Here is a 9,749-nt window from a genome sequence, read left to right as displayed (position 1 = left end):
CACCTTGTGGTTCTGAGCACAGGGTCTTGAGGAAAAATGGTGAAAAGGGAATAAATGCTACTGAGCCATGGTATGGTGGTATTGATGCTAGCAGTGGATTTCTGGGTGAGAAAAAAAAAAGAAGTAGTGAATGACTCCTTTGATTTACAAAGCCACATTGTAAAAATAAGCTATGAATCTCTGTGTGTACACAAAGATGCAAATTCGTGGAGCAATTGTCAAACATAGCCTGGTAGAAAAATAATAAGTGAGCTGGAAAAGTTTGTGTGCTTTAATGAAATACATAGCCCTGAGGGCCATCAAATGCAAGAGCATGAAAGGTCCTGTTTGGAAAGTGGTGAATGTATTAGTTGACATCAAACATAGCTGAGACTGTTTGATCAAGCACGAGTACCAAAACATTCCAGTTTATCTACTGATCTCCAAGAAGCAGGGCAGGACCCTTCGGAGACCAGCAGAAAAAGTTTACCAATTGCAAAAATATCTGGGGAAGGGGAAAGGAAGGTCCTCCCCTTAATGTTCTCAATACAGTTTCCCCAAAACATTGTCAGAGAGTGCTACTAAGTGCTCAGATACCAGAATAACTGGTCTCAGTTTAGCAGGAAATTCTCCTTCTCAGATGCAGAATGAATTGGCAGTGGAGTTTGACAGCCAAACTGCAATATGTTGCACTCCTTGAGCAATTCCCAGTTTTCATAATGCCTGATCATCTTAACTTTCTGTATGCCAAGCCCTTTCTTCGACACACTGAATTCCTCAAAGCTCTGCACATCTCTATTCTCTCTTGTGACAGCAGTTTAATAATGTCTACAAATGGAAATATCTCCTCCTCTTGGCTTGCTATAGAACAGTAACCCCCTCTCCCAGTACACTCAGTCTAAGTGAATTTACAGAGTTAGTCTGACAGTTTCTGAAACAGAAAACCTCTGGTTAGTGACAGAACCCAAGCACTGCTCTCCATATGGGCGGGCCAGTGCTTCTTGCTTCTCATTAAGATGGACTCCCTCTGATGACGTGGGAATGGAAGAGATACCACACCCCATCCAGCCGTCGGCCTCTTGCTGAGACAGTTATCAAGTCTGCCAGTTCTTCTTGAAGGTTTTACAACATGGACAGTTTGAAACAAACATCAGATGAAAGCAATTTTGAGTCTAAACCAAGTGCAGCCAGGTTTGCATTGGTGATTTATTGGTGAAAGTCATAATCTCCTATTACCTACTGCATGAGCCATCCAGTTCTTTGGCTTCCAGCCATTTTTAGGGCCTGATTCTGCTCTTATTGAAGTTAATGGGAGGTTTTATCACTGATTTCAATAGGAGGCCTTTAACTTTCCAGTATTCTGTCCACAGAGGCTTGAAGTGCTTCCAGATTTCCATCACAGTCTGCGGTTCTCCTCTTTAAGTAAATTGGAAATTAACAGATTGCCTGGGCCCACACCTTTGGATAAAGGAGAGCTATAGATCTGATTCAGCTCTCACTCACAGACCAGTTTCATACCTCAGTAGAGTTACTCCTGATTTATACTGGCGGGAGAGTGAGGTCCAATGTTCCTTATGCCTGGGTCATTGCCAGTAGAACATGGAGAGAATTCAAATCACTTGTTATCCCTTTCCCTGCACCTCTCAAACACAGCATATGCATACATATATAGGTGGATATATTAGAATCATCTGGACTCTTTTAAGTTATTCACCATTGAAACTGACTTCAAATTCAAATTTTGAAGTTGAAATAACAAAGAAGGAGAAAAGAGCCAGAAGGGAGCCAGCTGCAAGGGTACTCACAATTTTCATCAGTCTACGGGACACTCCTAATAACATATTTTACTACTTTGTAGTGAACTTTCTTTGCTTCTGCCATAAATATATTCCCTGTGCTGTAAATGAATAGCTTGCAAGCTCAGTAAAGTTAATATAAAAGAATAAATCTTAACTACCTAATGTCAGGTCGGAAATATAAATCTTATCTAATATGCCAGGTCAGAAGGAAAGAATACTTTTAGCTGAAAATAGCAAATACTTTCCAGTGCAGAGTAGGAACTTATTTTTCTCTTTAAAAAAAGTATGCTGCCCCTAATAAGATGAGTTGAACAGTCTCTTTTTAGAATCTCCACAAGAAAAATAAACACAGAGAGCAGAGTTAATTTATAAAATGCTCCGAAGTTTATTTTGGCAGAACAGTTTTAGGCAGTGAGATTTCTCTCCCTCTCGCACTTGCATTCATACACACACATTCACATACACACACATTCACACACACACACACACACACACACACGTCTCAAAATCAGAGCAGGGCCTTACAATGGCAAATATTACAGAAAACTATTAGATCTGGACAAATTCACAGATCCTTATTCAGGCTAAGTTCTCATTTTAAAATCAATAGATTTTTTTTTCCAAAGTAAGACAACAACCCTCTGAGCTTTTCTGTGACCTGCTGTGTGACAGTGAGAGATAACAAGCTGCACAAGTGCCTCTTGCCTCAGGTTATACCAGAGACAGAGCAAGCAGTACAGCTTTCATCCCCTCCTCCTCCTGCCAGGGCCCCATGCATCGAGCATTTGTCTGGCACATGGGTCCTTTCCTGGGGCCACACGCTCTCCTTGCTTCCCAGTACTCCTGCTCCTCCTTCACACCTCCTTCACATGAACAGCTGTGGTTCTTGAGGCCCGTGTGTGCCTCCCACACTGTGAGGTGCTCGGTACCACAATGTTACAGAAGGCAGATCCCGACTGCTAAAACCCCGCAGAAGAGCGCAACGAGTAGGGTTTCTTTTCTTTTTCCTTTCTGGCTTCTGGGAAGATGCCAGTAATTTCCAGCATTTGGTCTGACAACTCTTCTACTGTAAATATTTAGAAGAATCCGTTAGAGATTAAACAAAGTGTAAGTAACTGCTCCTAATTGATAGCTCTTATTATTGTTTGCAGCAATAGGCGCTTTACAAACTCATGTGAACATCCTTACCTCTGGGTTACTTGTAGGGAAGGACAAGATAGAAGGCAGCAGGCAGAACGCAGTGTAATTTGAGCATCAGTGTGTTATCATTATAAATAATCAGTGCAGAGACAGAATTCTGTAATGTGTGCACCCTACTCACAAATCTTCAGGACAGCAATGGGCAGAGTATGCTAAGGAAGTGTCCTAACTGATGTATTTTAACTGATCTGTATCAGGCTGCAAAAGTACTCAAAGTCCTAGTTTGGACTTTTTTGCCTTTCTGTTTTCTGCCCTCTCAAAACAAACAAAAATACACAACTCCAAACCCTCTCCCAAGCCTACTTTCATCAGAAATAGCCTTTGTACTATTATCACATGATAAAAGGGAAAAGATGAGCACTTCTCTGGTGGAATATGTAACTTTCATTATCTAAAATTCTTCTGATTGTGCAATGTCTGAAGCGTTTACTGTGCAGTGTGATACTGGAAGCAGGTAAAGGTGTTCGTGGGCTGATAATAAAATTCTTAGGAAGTAATGCTGACAGAAATAACTTTCCAGTGGTCTCAGAATTGAGAATTAAAAGGGACACATTTACAGCTTTCTGAGATGAATGAAGATGCATAGGTGCACCTAGAGTCTAGCCAGTTGTTTTTTTTTCTTTCTGAAAAAATACATGGCATGCTTGGAACACAGTTAACAGCAGGTTTATTTCTGTGATTTGCATAGCACTGCAAGATTTTGTGTTCCAAGAAAGTCTGCTGTTACTGTTATTTTTTTCCTCATTTTAATTATATTATATATGTACATACAATACTGTCATTTTGCAGTGAGAAGTGTATGCTGGTTCCAAGACAGAAGGGGCAAAAATGGATTACAAAGTTGGACTCCAGTTTCCTCCTTGTTGAATCCTGCAAGAAAAAAAGGCCTGCAGCTCATCCAGGCTACTTGTGATGTTTTCCTAGGGTGGTAATATCTGATACTCAGAAATATCTGGCATGCAAGATAGTCCTCTTGGCATTATATATAATTTTTGAAGTTGGCAGCCTCCTTTCATTTTCCCTCTAACTGTCTTAAAGGAAATGTCTAGATATTCTCTGGGAGTTATTTGTGTTATTCATAAATTCATCTTAAGTTTCATAGTTACATCTGAATTTTCAGACTTTCAGTCATCATTTTCAGTATGCAAGTTTAGAACTTTACTGAAGAGGTAGTAAAAGTGATCTGGGTAACTGGGAGAGTTAGGTGAGAGCTGCTGAACAAGAGCATGCTGGCTCATTGGATGCTTCCATCACTTATTTCTGTCACTTATTGAGTCACAGGCTTCAACATCACAGAAGAGAAGGGTGAAACTTGTTAAAGAAAGATGTATCCTGCAGGTTGCTTAGAAAGTGAAAAGGTACAGTGCTTGTGTTGATCTGAAGTAAGCCTCCACAAGTTAAATAGAAGGGGATGCATCAAAATAAGTAATTAACATCCCCCTCGCAGAGGATTTTGGACTGGTGTCTAGACAGACGAAGGTGATGTTTGCTCCAGCTTTTCCTCTGTGCAGTTGACTAGTATCCAGCACAAATTAAGCAGTGTGTTGTTTGTGTATATGCACAAGCATAAGGTGCACTTGAAGTACAGGTGGAGATGTGTTTGACTCCGGTGAGTGCAGTGCATTTTTCCAAGTGTTGCTGAGGCAAGGCCATCTCTGACATTTGGCTGAAATCAGTAGCAATCTCTCAGAGAATGACTGCTATCGAGTAGGTCTTGGATGGAGCTCTGGTCTTTCGCTATCACTGGACATCATTCATGTCCAAAAGCAGCAGACAAAAAGCCGTATTTGGTCCTTGATCTGTCTGGGCTTTCAGGTGCTGACATTTCCTTCCCTAAGCCATTAGGAAGAGAGAACAAGAGTGTTTAGAGTTTCTTGACAGTGGCAAGGATGATGAATGTCAAGTAGCAGATATGGGGAAACAACTTCTATAATTCCATGCGTGCATATGGAGCTTCAGGATATTACGCAGAATCAAAGCTTATGCTCTGGAAAAGCTCTGGAAGGGCAGACTAGATGGTTTCTTCAAGGAAGAGGTACATGAGTAAGGAGTGTTTCTAAGCTAGTGGGCTTGGATAGCTGAAAGCAAATGGAGTTGTTCTACACAGAGCTCCTCTAAGCTGGAGGATTCAATTTCAGATCTAAGTGGATCTGAAATTGGCACCAATTTTTGAATTTCTGTCAGGAGAAAAAGCTTATTTTCTGACACATGTTGATATTGTAGAATCAAGATGGTCCAGAATCTTTTTTACAATTACAGACAGCAAGATTTTTAATAGCACAGTCAGATTAATTTAAGAGTTGAGCTTAGTAACACAAACATCTTTACTAGTTCCAGCAGTTCTGTTAACATTCTCCTTATAATAATAGCATTAAGAAACAGAAGTAAGAATGTATCTTTCAAAACCCATACAAATATGAGTTCATTTTTCATATCTATCCTCTTGAAATCTTTTTCAGTAGACTATTGCCATCGGTTTATGAAAAGCATGAAAGAGGAAGAGAAAGTATTTTCTAAGTCTAGTCAACAGTAATGATCTCATTTTAAGACACACGGGTCACTTAAAATTCTTGCTGAAGTCCAGAAGGTCATTCCTCTTTTGTTTGTTTTGGTTATCAAGGAACAAATCTTCCATTGGATAATTTGGCAGGTCTTTGTTGATGTTTGTATTTGACTGACCCAAATAAATAAAGAATTTGATCAATTCCTTTGGGTGCAGGGACTGAAAGCATAAATACCAACAACCAAGCTAATCATTGGACATAAAATGGCAGTTCTTGCACAATTTCATCCCTAGGTAGAGGTTTAATAAGATAATTCAGATGGAGTGAGGCCTAGAAATACCTGTTGCCTCCAGTGACTACAAAGCCTGATGCCCAAGCTCAGGGGACCTCCCACGCTCCATCTACAGAAGTGTTAAACCAAACAAGACCCAGAAAGATTCTTGAGGAGACAGGAATGCTGGTTGCCTACAAAAAGGGAAGGTGAATCCCTATATGGATCCCTGAGTGTAGGCACTTTGATTTTCAAAGTTGGGTATAAACCTTGCAGAAGTGGTAAAAAACAGTTGAAAGAGAGCAGAACCCCCAGGACTCCTAGTTTCTATTGTGGAGAATGCTTCAATGTCATCCTTGAATGTTAAGTGCAGCATACATTTTAATTCTCCATCACTTCAAGGGAATTGCTGGTATATTATCTCCCTTTTGATTGCGATGTGAAGGGCCATTCCTGCTTACCTTACGATGTTATGACCATGATGAAAGTGATTCTCAAAATTTGCTCCACATTACCATATGGGTGGTCATATCATAAGCGTATGCAACATGAGTGTGAAACACATGACTGAGGATAGGGGGGCATTACAGACACTTAGCCCAATTGTGAATGACTACTCTGCAACCAGTAAGAGCTGAGGTGTTCAGCTTTATATTTCCAGAACAGGAGCCCAGTTTGCTGGGGATGAAAAAGAAGTGCAAAAAGAGACTATAATAGTAAAGTTCATTTTTCTTTTTTTTTCTAAGAGCCATGCTCACTGAGTGGACATGCTGTTTAAGGCAACAGTTTATCCAAGTTGTATATAAAACAGCACCTTAAACACATTTCAGAGATGTTAGTTTGAAGAAGCCAAGTGAAATGCATGCTGTAGTTCAGACAAGACAAGAGCAGTGAATAACTTGGCTTGTTATTCCTTCTGCTTTTTGAGCAAGGAGGAGTATTCCATCATTTCATTCCATTAACACATGAAACAACATTCCATTTTTATATCCCCTTTAAAATACTAATTTATCAGTGCTTTCTTAAATTTCTCAGATACAGAGAATAAACAAACTGAGGAAGAGACCATACTGTTGAAAAATTTTAAATAAATGTTTAGGTTTTGAAAAATGAAAAGGTACTGTTAATTTTCTTTTGTTTTCTCAGTAATTTCATATGAATGTTAAACTACATTAGACAAGTGGCTAAGATTATATGAAATTAAAAGGATACTTTCTTGATTTCTTCCCTTCTCTGTCCTGCACAAATATATTGTGGAAAAATCAACAAGTCTCCTACCATCTGTTTGCTTACACTGATGCTTCATCCAGCAGATATGCTACATTGAAACCTTATGAGACATAAAAATCCAATTTTGTTCATAAGGCAACAATGTGGAGTTTGTTTTAAGGAAACTGAAGTTTATTTTATTTCTGAAAACTCCTGTGAAGCAAGTAGTTCTCAAATCACAAAGAAAATATTGGATCATCACTCTATATTAAAAATATGGCATTTTTATTTGCTTTTATCCACAATTATTTCACTCTCTTTTTTCTATGTCATCAAAATCAGATTGATGAGCACAATATAACTCACTATGAGTAAGAAAACGATGATATTGCTGATACTATCTGAAGACAAAATGCTAACACACTGCTGGGCCCTCAGGGTGTGCAGCCCTCAGCCAGGGCTCTGACTGCTCAAAAGGGCTCTTCAGATGGGCAGAATTACACACCTGAGAGCACCACCATGATTCTGTCACTTGCGCAGCCTGCAGTGCCTTGCAGACTGAGTTATCTGAGAGATGCTGGGGGTTTTAGGATTAGAGGGCCTGCTGGGAGAGGGTAACATGACCGCCCGCCTAGCAAAAGCTCTAGGACCTGATCAATGGTTCCTTTCTCAGGCGAAATAATTTATGGTTGAGCTGCAGCATACTTTCAGAAAGATGTCTGGCCTCTTATTTGAAGCACACGTGTGATCGAGATCATATGGCCTCCCCTGAGGCCACTGCAGTTATTAACTATGAAGGTGTCCTGAACTTGGCTTGGATTATGTGATCGAGACTCACTGATTCCTATTTCCAGCCACTGATCTTCTGTATCTTAATGGTTGTATGGCATCAGATATTTTAGAGGCAGCTCCTAATTACAGACTGATTGTTTTTTCCACCTAGAGAAAGATGGGCTTTTTGAGAGCACACGTCAGGTGAGGCTGGTTTTGTAGAAAACACGCCACTGATCTAGATACAGATTTTATTGTACATTTTTATCTCTAAAGCAGGCCTGACTGAAGCTTCAATGTATCTGTTCTCATGCCTGTTTTATGCCAGTGTAATTCTTCTGGTATTAAACTTTCAGAGAACTGTTCCTTGCTTATAAAGTCATAATAGAAGAAAGAATTGGAGAAGGATTGGGTTTACAAAAGCATTTTTCCTGTGTTGTGACCAAACAACTGTGTTCCTGATGTAAGTGAATACCACAAAACTGTGGGCTGAAAGCAGATATCCCAGTGCAAACCGCCTAATGGCTGTAGCCTGCCTCCAGCAGCTCTCAGACATTATGTACCATCCAGATACTTTAAAGCTTAGAAATCTTCAGAGGAGGAAAACAGCAGTGAAATAATTCACTGCTCTTCTGAATGCCCAGTACTGAACTCTTGCTTCATCCTAGGCATTGGGATGGCCACATCTCTCACGTAGTATAAAGCAGAATGAGGCCAACAGCAATCATGTTGGGTTTTGGTAGGAGCCTAGCAGCTCTACAGGTTTCCCAAATTTATCAGCTATGACTGGTTAGTTCTCAGACAGGCAGTGTATTCCTTTTCCAAACATATGCTGCTGAAAAGTTGCTTCAGTAAAGGAAGGGAAAGAAAATATCATCCCTAAACGCTCTCATGTCATGGAGCTGGATGTTACTCGATTGCCTTGAGGACCTTAGGATAAGAAGTCCTACAGACTTGCACATATATTTGGAGCATTATTGCTACAGCTACTGTTGAGATTAGATTATATCATGTTCCCAGGGTTTTTTAAGGATAGTTGAAATCACAACATGTTTTGTGATAATCGTATTTTTCTCTCATTTTCACATCAGTGAAAACACTGTAATCATTTTCCCTGGTCATTTGGCGTTATTTTCCCTTGGTTTCTCTTCAAACCTTTTTCCAGTTTTCTGTGAGAATACCTTTGTTGTACTTTCTTGTTTCCATATGGAGTGTTACATACGATGTTGGTATGGAAAATATTACAGGGTAAACAGTAGATTCGAGCTGAAAAGGATACTTAAGAGATTAAGGAATTAAGGAACTGGATTTGAGTCTCTCTTTCCAAAACACAATTTTTTTCTTATTGAAATCGAAGAAATCTGATTTTATTCATACCAGAATATAGTTTAGGAGTTTCTTGATAAAATCAATAGGTAATCTCAAATTTGAAAATCTTTCTGTTAAAAAAAGCATTGAAATTATCATCTTTATTGAGCCTTCTGCAGCAAAGAAACAGAGCTGCTAACTCTAAGCATGGAGGAATCTTACTCCCACATATTATAACAGTGATTTAAAAAGCAAAACCATTAATTTTTAAGAGTTAATAAATTAAAATAATAGCAAACTCTTCTCATAAGCATTTTGAGTTCAGATAGCTTTTCTGTGTAAAATTAGGAAAGAAATTTTCTTAAAAAAAAGTCTTTTACCGAAAGGAAAAAAGCAATGCTTTTGTTGCTCTGAAGCACACTGAAAATATAATCCTGTTGCAAACATTTGAAGCTTTTTGTTCTTTACTATGAAATCTAAAAATACTGAAAAAAAATTAAAAATGAAAAATATTTTAGTCTTCTAATTATTTAAGGGATGAGAAGTTCAAGACATTATTTTCAGTGTTTGGGTTAGTGTGTTAAGAGTCATGCTTCTGTCTGCTTCAGGAAGATAAGTGCTAGCTACAAGCATAAGAATGTCTATTCAAGGATGTGTCCTTAATTTTAATCAAGCGTTTAAGTCTAATAGAAGTCAAGGGGTCTGTGT

Source organism: Meleagris gallopavo, chromosome 2 (assembly GCF_000146605.3).
Source record: "Meleagris gallopavo isolate NT-WF06-2002-E0010 breed Aviagen turkey brand Nicholas breeding stock chromosome 2, Turkey_5.1, whole genome shotgun sequence".
NCBI lineage: Eukaryota > Metazoa > Chordata > Aves > Galliformes > Phasianidae > Meleagris > Meleagris gallopavo.
This window is presented reverse-complemented; position numbering follows the sequence as displayed.